The sequence below is a fragment of the Leopardus geoffroyi genome, chromosome D3 (genome assembly GCF_018350155.1).
Source record: "Leopardus geoffroyi isolate Oge1 chromosome D3, O.geoffroyi_Oge1_pat1.0, whole genome shotgun sequence".
Taxonomy (NCBI): Eukaryota; Metazoa; Chordata; class Mammalia; order Carnivora; family Felidae; genus Leopardus; species Leopardus geoffroyi.
In genome coordinates this window covers 89,205,151-89,219,055 of record NC_059339.1, presented here as the reverse complement: position 1 = coordinate 89,219,055, position 13,905 = coordinate 89,205,151, and positions in this window count along the sequence as shown.

Genomic DNA, 13,905 nt, shown 5'->3' with positions numbered 1-13,905 from the left:
CTCTGTAATAAAAAGCTTGTATTTGATTGGATGGTTCTGGGTTGTCAGGTAGAATGAATCAAACGTGTCTGCACGTTCATTTCAAAATGTGAAAAATGTGAACGTGCATTATTTATATTGTATTTCATGGGTATAATTAATTATGTGTCTGTGGAAATGATGTCCCCAAAGACAGTTGATTTTATGTTCAATCTGCATGTGCATTTGTAAAACTAATTTGTTCTCATTAAAAATTTTAAGGGTTTATTTGAGCTACACTCAGGAGGCCTTTCTGGGTATAAAACTCAGAAAATACAAAGCAAAGTCTAATTTCAGTTTTTACTAGTGAGTGAACTAGTCAATGCCTGAAGCGTTGTACTAAATATTATTGTAGTGAATATGGTTGGACCATAAAAATAAAGAGAAGACATCCTTCCCTCCCAGAAAGTGCTTTTAAGCTTGTTTGGAAGACGAGGGTATAAAACAAATGCAGATAATGCAACGTGACCTTCTATTGCTTAGCAAAAGAATATTATGTTTAGCCAATGAAATATTAAGGCAAATGATGGAGTTGTCTGCTTGTTATTATTCACCTATAGAGATTTTGAAGTTATTTTGCTTTTTTTTGAAGTTGCCTGCCATTCCTTCCAGTTTGTATTTTCTAAAATTTCCCAATGCACTAACTACTGATATTAAAGATATTATTTCAAGTGGTATAAATAAAACACTTTTCCTTGTCATTGTCAATGGTAAGTTGACTTACCTTCAAGCAGACCCACAGTTGAATTGCAATGTTGCAAACAATTTATTTCAAGTTCATATTAATTAAACCTATTCATTGCAGTAGGATATATAATTGCAGCCTTAAAGCGACATTTACTAAAAAACATTTTTTTCCTCATTTTCACTGCTATGATCAACAGTTCAATGGGACATGATAGGTAGTTCATAGATCTATTGGAGTTAACGTCATTTAAAATATTATTAATATTAATGTAAGTACAAAGAATATTTGTGTCTGAGGTAAACAGGTTGGCTTCCATAGATTATGAGTGTTTCATTCTTTGTCAGTATTCTTCTGTTAATTTTCCACATGATGATGATAGTAAAACAAGCTGATTCCTCTGTTTTATTTGATCCAATTTCAGAGATCAGTACCCTCAACAAGATGAAGCAATTATTTCCCTCTTTATTTGGTGTTTTCAGAGACCATTAAGCTTATTTTGTCCACATCGGGAAACAAAGTAATTTTCTATTCAAGGTATTTCTGATTCTCAACAGCTCATTTTTTCATTACTGTCAATCCCATTCTTAGAGAAGTCAGACTTCTTGGCAGGCCCAGCTCTGGCTAGAACATGGTCAGGAGTTTGGAAGTAAGAAAAATAAAGGATCTCTGATCAGTGATGGCCACAAAGCTTTGACAAATAATCCTACGGTGATATTGGATTGCTTTCCTGTTTAAGCATAGAGATGGGTAAACGATTAGAAGCAGAGAGGGATTGCACACTGAACTAACAGTAGCTGGGGGAGGCAGAGCCGGTCACATTACAGGCCTACACCAGCAAACAGACCGAGCTCATGAGATTAACATCAGGGCGACCTTGGAGTCTGGTGATTGGGCAGGGCAATGGGACAAGGGCAGGACACCTGGAAACACCTCCAACAAAGGAGCAAGAAGCCTCAAAGAACCTACGAAGGGGACCAAGAAGTAGACACTGGGTGGGAGGAGGGCGGGACTCAAGGAAGTAAGAACATTTCAGAAAGACATCAAATCAAATACAGCAGAGGGGCATTGCAAGATGAAAATGGGCCTTGAATCGTGTAGGATGAATATGAGCATTAACTGCTCGCAGAGTTGTCACAGCGATGCCTTAAGGGTGAAAGCTAGATTCCAATAAGGGAAAAGTGAGGATCAGAGACAGCAAGTAAGGTCAGATCTTTCATGGGAGTTGGTTCAGTTGTGTTTCTGGTCTCGGCATATACTTGGTGCTAAATAACTGGAAATGATTAAAGTCGTTATCATCAGGAGCACTGGCTCTACGTGCAACAAGAATTAGATTCTGGGTTTTCTCATGCCTCCTAGAGATACACTGCATCGAAGGCCGTAAAAATTCTCGATTCTCTTTTCTCTCTCTGTGGTTTATTTTGGGCACGTGAAGATTCTAGAACTTCACAAAATGGCTATCCTTGAGGACTGTTATCTTGAGAATTCTGTTATCTCATCAGGCTTTACTGTATAAAAGTTTTTTTTCTTATTCTTTTTTCTTATTCTACTTTTTCTTATTCCGTCAACTTCCACACAGCCAATTAGTTGAAGAACTTCTGTTCATAAAGCAACCGATTTGCAATTCAGGCAGGACTACTTGGAATTTCAACCTGTACCGTAAGCTAAATTGATCTGGGACCTTAACTACATAAAATCTCTTCAGAGCAGCATTCCCGTGGATAATTAAGTCAGCAATCAGTGGTGTGTGCAGGGGTTCAGGGGGTCTTAGAATTCCACCTACCACAGGTCTTCAGTGTTCATGCCTCTGTCAAAAAAAAATTTAAGTGGTTATTTATAATCAACTTTCTTAAAATTCAGTCCCCGCGTCAGGTCAGGAAAGATTGTAAATCATAGTGATCTGGCGTAGAGGAATCATGGAATGATGATAGAGACCAGAGGCTATTAGTTTCAGAAAAAGAACGTAGAGATTATTTTTGAAGAAAAAATAGTTTCACCTATTAAAAATTGGCATTTCTAAATTTTTCTGGAGAAAAGATGTAGAAACCGACACAGTTGCTAAAGTTCAATAGAACAAAACACACGCGCGCGCGCACACACACACACACACACAAGTAAAATGAGAAAGCTGAATAAGATGAGTAAATTTTCTCAATGTAAGTATCTTGGTTATGATGTTATACTTTAGTTTTTTACCTGTGTTGACATTGGGGGAGACCGAGTAAAATGTACAAAGAACCTCTTTTGTGTGGTTTCTTAGAAACTGCATGTAAATTTATGATTATCTCAATAAATTTTCAATTAAAAAAAGTTAATTTCCTTCTAATCGCTGGAACATGTAATGAGGTCATCTTGGTTTTCCATCAAAGTTGGAGCATTATCACCACACACGTTAGCGCTCACAGTGGAAGCCGCTGCCTTCCTTTGCTCCCTCTGAGTTCAGAAAATGGCCTTTCCACTTATAAGGAGCTATTGAATAGGGCTGATTCTCTCTCCTATTATGAAATCCAGAGATTTTAACAGTGTTTATCATTGTAAAAAAGTGCATGCTTTTTTTTTTTATTCCGGACTTAAACCAGCACAGTGTTACTGTTCTCTCTGGAGGTTGTGTTTGAAACAATCTCCAACTTAAATCACTATAGCAGTCATTGTGCAAAACAGCTGAATTTGGCTTGGCAAACCATTACTTTTCTCAGGATAATGCTGAGTATGCCTGCCATCTCTCCTGTGAGAAGTTGGCAATTGGCACCCGGATTTTATTACTCTTTGTAATGCCCTTGCAAACCCTACCTGTCTGTAATTTAGCACGGCTATAATTTCTTGATATGCCTATGTTTTAAACTTTAGCTTTTGTTTTCATTGTGTTGACGGTTTCTTGACCACGGTAAAAGTCAGAGGTAATGATTTTCAATTTTTCTCTTCCACCTACTTTGGCTACAACCTTGCCCGGGTAAAACCTTATGTTTCCTATGTATCTTTTTACATTTCAGTGGGCACTCAGGTAAATTGTATAATTTAAGTCGTGGTAAACTTTGTCAGGTAGGTACTTTGATCCCTCACATACAGGTATGGAAACAGAAATTCTGGATAATTTTCTGAGCTAGGAGGCAAGACATCATGACTTGAATTCGAGGTATCCTCATTTTTAAATTGAATGTCCTTCCCACGATAATCACAATGGCTGGAGTATAACAAAGACCGCCAGGCCGACTGACTCATTTGACCTTCATGAGTAGGTGAGAGCAGGTGCTCAGAGCCTCCCATGGTGACCTCCATTGTATTCCACAGAAGCCCTTCATTATACAGAGCATAATCCAGGACAGTTAAAATACTGTGCTGGAAAGCACACGTTTTTCTTAAGCTTTACTTCCTTTTTGGCATATGGATTTTCAAAAACATTTACTGAAAATAATATTTTAAGATCGTACTTCCGGAGTTGTTGACAAATAGGGTAACTGGTTCTCAAAATGCTCTTGCTCTGTCATGAGACAAGAATGTCTTGCAAGCCCAAGCAAATGATGACTAAATCCGTCTCCACGGAAGAAATGAACACATGAATGAATACATGAGGACTGTCACTCTGTGATGGAGAACGGGGCAGTAAGTACCTTGAAAGCAAATTCGCTTAAAGGTAACATGAAGAAAAACAAATTATGCTAACTGCTTTGAATATTGAGTATTGAAAGATGATTTTCTTCATTTGTTCAGTCTCTTAACGTTTTACATCTTTGTTGCAGGAACTTGTGTTTTCTTCCCGGGCAAATGACACACCTGTGCTGAGAGTGTCACTCTAGAGAAGGAGGTCCAATTGTATTCCCCTCTGTGGATGAACTGAATCAGCCCATCGATGCGTGTTTTTAAAAACTCAGGATACTGGAAGTTTCTTTCTGTTTCCCCTGGCTTACTAGTATCTTAGAGCATCGTGAAAAGTCTGAAGAAGCACAGTACTGAGGGTTTTCACGGCTGTTTTTTTTTTAATTTTATTTAAATCCAAGTTAGTTAACATATCGTGTAATAATGGTTTTAGGAATAGAATTTAGTCATTCATCGTGTACATATAACACCCAGTGGTCATCCCAGCAAGTGCCCTTCTTAATGCCCATCACCCATTTAGTCCATCACCCCATCCAGCACCCCTCCAGCAACCCTCAGTTTATTTTCTGTATTTAAGAGTCTCTTAAAGCTTGCCTCCCTCTCTGTTTTCATCTTGTTTTTCCATCCCTTCCCCTATGTTCATCTGTTGTGTTTCTTAAATTCCACATATGAGTGAAGTCATATTATATTTATCTTTCTCTGACTGACTTATTTTGCTTAGCACAATACACTCTAGTTCTATCCGCATTGTTGCAAATGACAAGATTTCATTCTTTTTGATTGCTGAATAATATTCATACACACACACACACACACACACACACCACATATTCTTTATCCATTTGTTGATGGACATTTAGTATCTTGCCATAATTTGGTTATTGTTGATAGTGCTGCTATAACATTGGGGTGCATGTGCCCCTTTAAATCAGTATTTTTGTATCCTTTGGATAAACACTCAGTAGTACAATTGCCGGGTCATACGGTAGCTCTATTTTTAATTTTTTGAGGAATCTCTGTACTGTTTCCCGAGTGACTGTACCAGTTTGCATTCCCACCAACAGTGCAAAAGGGTACCTCTTTCTCTGCATCCTCGCCAATATCTGTTGTTGCCTGAGTTGTTAATTGTAGTCATTCTGACAAGTGTAAGGTGGTATCTCATTGTGGTTTTGATTTGCAATTCCCTGATGATGAGTGATGTTGAACATCTTTTCATGTGTCCGTGAGCCACATGGATGTCTTCTTTCAAAAAGTGTCTGTTCATGATTTTACCCATTTCTTCACTGGATTACTTGTTTTTTCTGGTGTTGAGTTTTATAATTTCTTTATATATTTTGGATACTAACTCTTTACCATATGTCATTTGTAAATACCTTCTCCCATTCTGTCAGCTGCCTTTTAGTTTTGTTGATTGTTTCCTTTGCTGTGCAGAAGATTTTTATCTCGATGAAATCCAAATAGTTCATTTTTGCTTTTGTTTCTCTTGCCTCCAGAGACATGTCTAGTAAGAAGTTGCTGTGGCTGACATCAAAGAGGTTGTTGCCAGTTTCTTCCTCCAGGATTTTGATGGTTTCCTGTCTTACACTAGGGTCTTTCATCCATTCTGACTTTATTTTTGTGTATGGTCTAAAAAAAGTGGTCCAGGTTCATTTTTCTGCATGTCGCTGTCCAGTTTTCCCAGCACCATTTGCTAAAAAGACTATCTTTTTTCCACTGGATACTCTTTCCTGCTTTGTCCAAGATTAGTTGGCCATACATTTGTGGGTCCATTTCCGGTTCTCTAATCTGTTCCATTGATATATGTGTCTGTTTTTATGCCAGTACTATATTGTCATACTGTAATACCGTTTGAAGTCTGGAATTGTGATGCCTCCAGCTTTGGTTTTCTTTTTCAACATTACTTTTGCTATTTGGCATCTTTTCTGGTTCCATACAAATTGTAGAATTGTTTGTTCTAGCTCTGTGGAGAATGCTGGTGTTTTTTTGATGCGGATTGCGTTGAATGTGTAGATTGCTTTGGGTAATATTGACATTTTAACAATATTTGTTCTTCCAATTCATGAACATGGAATATTTTTCCATTTCTTTGTGTCTTCTTCAAGGTTTTTTCATAAACTTTCTATAGTTTTCAGCATACAAATATTTTACCTCTTTGGTTAGGTTTATTCCCAGGTATTTTATGGTTTTCTGTGCAATTTTAAATGGGATTGATTCCTTGATTTCTCTTTCTGCTGCTTCATTATTGGTGTATAGAAATGCAATCAATTTCTGTATGTTGATTTGATATCCTGCAACTTTGCTGAATTTATGTATCAGTTCTCGCAGTTTTCAAATACAAGGTGAACGGTGTATTTTGTCCATTCCCATCCTGAGGGCTCCCCTTGAGTACCAGCCTGCAAGCTGAGGTATGGATATGAGGCTTCTTGTCCCAGCCCTGGTCACTGGGGACACATGAGCTGGAGAATCTGGAAAAATGGGAATAGTAGCAGTGGTCCATAGGGCTTTGTTACCTGGATTAAATAAAATAGGAGATATAAATGCTTGTGGTCTAGAATTTGATTTATAGTATGTATCCATTTAGTAGTTAAGTGGCACAAATCTCTTTTATTTTAGCTCGGCTCCATTCGCTTTTCCTTTATCCATGCCACTAACTTCTTTTTCTTTAATTTTTTTTTTTTTTTTTTTTTTTTTTTTTAGTATGTAGCCATTTAAAGCTATGGCTTTTCCAGGTATCCATTTACAATTGAAAAACTAGGTTATATACAAGACAATAAAAAATAATTATATAACTAGCATCCAGATATCTACCCCCTAATTAAGAAAAATAACCATGTTTTCCCGTATTCTTAATATATGGGGTCCATCTCCTTCCCTCTTACCTAAAGTAACAATTTTCCTGAATGTGGTTTTTATCAAGACGTCTCTTTTTTATGTCTCCGTATATGTAGTGAGACTATACATTTGTATTTTTATTTGTATTGAATTGTATATAAATGGAGTTATATTTCATGTATGCTACAGTTTGAGTTTTTGCTCACAGTTATGTGTTAAAAGATGAATGACGCAAAGGGAAAGAATAGAAACACTGCAGAGAGAGGGAAGGGGTGTCGAGAACACCAGCACTGAAGGGTGGGGTGCCCCGGATCATCCATGGGGTGGTCAGGGTGGCTCTTGTTGAGAATTACCATAAGGCCATGCCTGGCTTCCATGCTGTGGCTACCTCTAGGAAGTCATAAATTCCCTTTTTTTTGGAGTTCTTATATTCCTTTTTTCTTGACAGAAAGTTAAGGGTTTTTAACTGATTTTCTGTTTGATCCAAACAGTTTTAGTTGTTTTTAGCCAGAGGATGGACAAAGTATCAGGACATCTGTACCACCGGAAATAAAGGCTTCTTTCTTTCTTCATTATAAGATTTATTAAATGCTTAGGACATTTTAGGACATGCTCCTCTAATTTCTATTTTCTCAATTCTTTCTTTTTTTTCTGGATAATACTTTAGCAATTTCTAACTCTGTCTCAATACGTTGAGTGCTTACATCCTTGTGTTCTTGATGTGTTGAGAGCAAGGCCATTAACTACAAAAATATTTATTGTGGGTTTTTCTTTTTCCATGGCATGCACTGTCGTAGATGTTGGGGGATATAAGGAGCAAGAGGGGCATAAAGTCTGGAGTGACCTTGGAAGGAAGGGTGGTGACCTTGAGCGCAAGCTAGCCTACTGAGGAGACTGCCGGCCAAGGTGGGGATGCTCCAGACAGATTTCCTGCCTCCAGAAGGAAATGATTTCAAGTGGAGTGTTTGAATATAGCCTTGTTAGCCTGGTCACATGCAACCTAGTCAATCAGATTAAATCTTTTTCTTTCAAACCATTTCATCATTCATATTTGAGAGTAAATCTCTAAGTGCCTTTTCGTTTCTCATCAGCTCAACCTGACGCCACAAGTCCGATCTGAAACAATTTTAGGTACGTGGACATTTAAAAAAAATGTTCCTGTTGACATTTGATTTTGCTGTACATAACTGGGTTACTGGCAGACATGAAGGAGGCGGGCGCGGTGGACGGAAACTGGCAAGGAGCCCTGGGTGGGCAGATCTCGGCTTCCATGCTCTCTCTCTCAGCAGCTGAACCTCCAAGGACAGCACCGGACCTCTCTGAGCCTTGGCATCCTCACGTACGGAATAGAAGCAGGGACGCATCTCTTCTTGCAGTTCTGATGCAAATACAGATCATGAAAATGTGATGCTAAAATGATGCTTTCAAGTTTTGAATGAATTCACTTCCTGCTTAACTCTTCAACGTCTTGTCATCTTACTTGCAATAAAATCCCTTGCCTTTCTGAGCGACCTGCAGAATCTGGTGCCCTTCCTGCCCCTCCCCCTGTATTTCTGGCCCCGTCCCTTCCTCCACCAGTGCATCCTTACAGAGACCTGTCAGTGCATCCAGTCTTTGTGTTTGCTCTTCATTCTGCCCTGATGCTTTCCTCCTGGCTTCTCATCCTTCAGGCCTCGGTGCAGACACAGCCTCTGAAGGCGTTTCTCCCTCCCCAGGGCACTGACTCATGGCCTTCTGGGCACGGACCGCACACATGTTCCTCAGGTGGCTGTCTTCTGGCTGACCCTCTAGGAGCTAAGCCCTTGCTGGCGAGGATTTTGTCCCCTCTTGGCCAGTGCTGCTGAGTTTCCAAGCTGTAAGGCGTCTAATAAATGTGTCTCAAATAATGAACCAGCAGTGACAATGAATGCATATTTAAAACTACAGCATTATTCAGATGCATGGCATTTTGACTCGATTTTTTGTAGTTTACTTTTTTACCTAACCTGACGTTGTCAGAAAAGTCAGATTACCTTGTCATTCAGATTCAGGGCCTGATGTTCCAAGCCTCAGAGCCTCTGCTGTGTGGCCGTAGGTCAGCAGCAGGGTCAACCACAGCCTGGGCTGCCGCTCTCCGCGTGATGCTCCGAGCCAGCCCTGTGCTTGGCCAGATGGACGTTTCCAGCTGCCATCTTGAGCACATTTTCTAAAAAGGACAGTTTACCCACCAGTGGCCTCAGTGTTCTTCTGGAACTCCAAATTCAAAACTGCACACTGGGAACTGGTACCGAGGCAATGGCCGTGTGATAGAAAATACATCAGACTCTAAACCCGGCAGGCACTGGGCCAGCAACTTCTCAGGAACCTCTTCTTTGTGCAATAACGTCAGCAGGAGACGCTTTAATAATACATTGACGCTTTTCATGGACATTAGCAATTCCCTTTAGTACAGCCCGTTGTATCTCAAGTCGTAATTACACTCAGGCCTATTTCCGACTTCTACGATGAGCGTCCTATTAACAACCATGTGGCACTTGGCCATTCACAGACGTCTGAAATGTATTGCCTCCTTGTGTTCCTGCAGCAGTGGGCGAGTACGTAATGTAACTGCTGCCCAAAGGTGTCAGGCCACAGGGCAATCCAGGTGGGACAAAAATGGTTTAATGTGTTCGGATGCTCTTTTCAAGCATGCCAAGCCCCAGTGGAACACGTTCCATCTCTCTGTTGACCAGATCGTTGTACTACTGAACTCATCAAGTGCCTTAGAACCCTGCCCTGGTTGTCCTGGGAAAAATCCGATTGTTCAACATCGATCTGTGGCTAACATGCTGATTATTGTTCCATTACAGCTGCTGGTACTTCCTAACGCACTTCATCAGGAAGAGCCCTGTGTTTTTAAACTGTACCTTAAGGGCCTCTTTTAAGGCTTTTGATATGATGATGATGATGATTTATGTATTTATGTACTTACTTATTTTGAGAGAGAGATAAAGTGTGTGAGCACGGGAGAGGCAGAGAGAGAGGGAGAGAGAATCCCAAGCAGGCTCCACGCTGACAGCATGGAGTCTCACATGGCCGCCATCTCATGAGCCAAACTCAAGAGTCGAGCGCTTCACCAACTGAGCCACCCGGGCACCCGTAGAGGCTTGACTCTTGATCACCAATTGATCTTCTTTACCTGGGAATGTTGTCTTCTGTGACTGCACATTTACTTAGAGGAAGAGACAGGGGCTGGTGAGGGGAGGGGACACCTACCTGTACCGGTGGACCAGTCAAATCTACTTGAGTGCTTATAGAACAATGGGCATAGAAACCAGGTTACACTTAAAGTCACATAAACCCGTTGAAGTCCAGTCCTGCTGTACCCTCATCATTGGCAAAATTCCATTCTCCACCGATATCCCCATCTGGGTTTGTCATGAACCCAAAGAACATTATGTTCGAATGGTATTTTAGATGATCCTTCACTTAGCTGTTCTTACAAGGTGAAAAATGTGTCTGCCGTCTCCGTCAGTTGCATTTTCTGGTCTTTGCGTGAACACGCCCAGGGATGGAGAGTTTATGTCAGTCGTTTTCAGGAATGTTCTTTCTGCTGTTCAATGATATGTTCTTGTACCTTTGTTGTATCTTTACGATGTCCAGGGCAGATGGCACAGCAGTGGACCATCTGTACTCTAGATCCAAGATAACCTGGATTTGAACCGTTGCGTGGCCTCCTACTAGCTCCTGAGCTTGGCCAGCTTCCTCAACCTCTCTGTAACTCAGTTTTTGCGTCTATAAAGGGGATCAAATCACAATAACAATATATACTTCAGAGGTACTGATAAGCCTGATGAGCTTAGAACATCGCCTACATATAGAAATAAGTGTCACTATTATTTTCCATCCTGGTCATCTCTAGAGCCCCATGGGATTTAGTATATTGACGTCAAACTTAAAAAGCACAAAAATATCGATCCCTATAACTTAACACTGTGGGATTTTAGAAGCAAAGCTGTAGCATATGTATTAAGTGATATACCTCCTGAATTTCATATATTCAACTTTTCCCTAGGCCTTACGCTCACCCCAGCTCCGTGATGGGCCGCCACATTGCGGGTGTAGTAAACCATCGGAGTTCAGGAGGCTTTGACAATGCATGGGTATTCAGCAGGTGCCTAGGGCCTCAGGAGAGGCTCTGATGGAGACTTGCACAGTGGACGGGCTTCACGCCAGGGCTGGGGGGGAGGGGCGGGTACCGGCCTCAGCCCATTGGCTTGGGAATGGCGTAACCAACACCGACTCTGTTCCACAGCCCACCACGTGCACCAAGCTGTGCTCTGGTCTCTGTGGTCAGCGTCAAAGGGGCTGCGGTGGATCAGTTAGGGACTGAACCCATAATACCCACATTACTATCTCACATTGTCTATGGTCCTGAAATTGGCTGGTCTCAAAGTCGGGGCAGCAGCTGTGCCATGCTAAGGGCTCAAGTGGCTTTTGCAGGGGGACAGGGAGCTTCTGTTTCTGCTACCTTAACGCCATCAGTCTCTGCTAGTTACAAGAGGGATGCAGAATGCCAGGTGTCACATGCAGACGGGACAACACCATGAAAAAGGGAGGGTTTTTTTCAATTTGATGCCATGAATAAGGAAGGATTTCCCCTCCAGCCACCTTAAAACCTTTCAGGTAGGACTGGGCCACGCACACACACGCTGTTGTTAGAAAAGAGGCTGGAAGGAAAGCCATCTGGCATATTTGGTCTCTGAGGTTGGAGACAGGCACCAGAGGAGAGGCGGAGGGGCATGAGGGATGAAGGGGGTCTGTCCTGTGAGTGTCAGGCCCTGTGTTTCTTTCTGGAAATGTATTTGAGAACAGAATGTAATATGCAGCCAAAGAGCTTATGGGCTGGGGGAAGAGACGCATCAGTAAGCAAGAAACTGCATTCAGGTGATAAATGAGACCATCAGTAGAGACCCGGGGAGCCGGAAAAACACTTAGGAAGGGCACTTGGCCCAGTTCCGGCAGCACGCTGCGCACAGGTGGCTTTCCCAGGAAGGTAACCCCTAAGCGTAAAGTCAAGGAGATGGAGTTCTCGGCCACATGAACAAAGAGTGATAAGAGCTTTAACAGGGGACAGCCTCCACCTAGAAAGAGGCCACGAGTCCTGGGTAAAAGCCCACCACCACCACGAGGAGCTGTAACCGAGGCTGGCGAGAGATGGGTAGCAGGCCGCATGGGGGGGGGGGGGGGGGCGACAGGAGTCCGCGAGAGGGCGGGGTCTGCCACGCGCCCTCCAAACACTTGTCTGGAGAGTCTGCAGCCCGCTCACGCAAGTCAAAATAGTGCACGAGCAGCATCTGTAACAGTAACAGTGACAACGGATCGTTTACTCGTATCTTTCTCAGTCTTTTGTTTGATAAACCTCCACCAACGCCTATCACATGCAAGCAAGAGAAAGAGGGGTAGAGGTAAAAGGGATAATACATGTGGGCTCTTGCTTTGAGGTCAGTTTACCATGAAAACCAGACGCGAAGCGCATGGAACACGGCACAAAAAATATAAAAGGTGTGGCAATCGCTGTATCAGTGTGAAACCTATGACTCATGTCTCATATTTAGCAAATAGTAGTACATAGGTACTTGTCAATTAAAATGCAAGCACTTGGCTTTAGAAAGTTCCATACACCATATATTATAGGTAGAAAATTCCATATCTTTGCAAACTTGATGAACGAGGAATTTAAACCATTTTTTGTTTGTTTTCAAATTTGTATTTAAATATAGTTAAGTAACATATACTGTAGTCTTATTTTCAGGAGTCGAATTTAGTGATTCATCACTTACGTATAACACCCAGTGCTCATCCCAACAAGTGCCCTCCTTGGTGCCCATCATCATCTAGCCCATCCCCCACCCACTTCCCTCCATCAACCCTCAGTTTGTTCTCTACGGTTGAGTCTCTTGAGTCTCTTGTGGTTTTCCCCCTTCTCTGTTTTTTTCCCCTTCCCCTACGTTCATCTGTTTTGCCTCTTAAATTCCATATATGAGTGAAATCATATGGTGTTTGTCTTTCACTGATTGACTTATTAAACTGTTAAAATTTTTTTTTTGATGTTTACTTACTTTTGAGACAGAGACAGAGCATGAGCAGGGGAGGGACACAGAGAGAAGGAGACATAGAATCCAAAGCAGGCTCCAGGCTCTGAGCTGTCAGTACAGAGCCCAACGCAGGCCTCAAACTCATGAACTGCGAGATCATGACCTGAGCTGAAGTCACACAATTAACTGACTGAGCCACCGAGGCGCCCCTTATTAAATTGTTTTTAAATTGTTCTTTATTTAGAGAATACCTTTAGTCTCTGAATTTATCAACCTTGATTCATGTTACCCCCAATTTCTCAGAATCCTCTTTGATAATCCTTTTTTAAATGTTTTTATTTATTTTTGAGAGAGAGAGAAAGCACACAAGCAGGGAGAGGGCAGAGGGAGAGGGAGACACAGAATTGGAGGCAGGCTCCAGACTTTGAGCTATCAGCACAGAGCCCGGCGCGGGGGCTCGAACTCTGAACTGCGAGATCGTGACCTGAGCTGAAGTTGGATGCTTAACTGACTGAGCCATCCAGTCACCCCCTCTTTGATAATCCTTTACCTTTGAGTTTCTAAGTGTAAAATTTTCTTCCCAGCTGTTTCCAACATCCACACACATTTGGCCACCTTATGTTCAACTCTCAAACTTTACTTTATTAATACATACGGATAGTGATCAGTTCCATCACATCTTATTAAGAACTAATGAAGCTCTTCTAGATTGAATTTTAG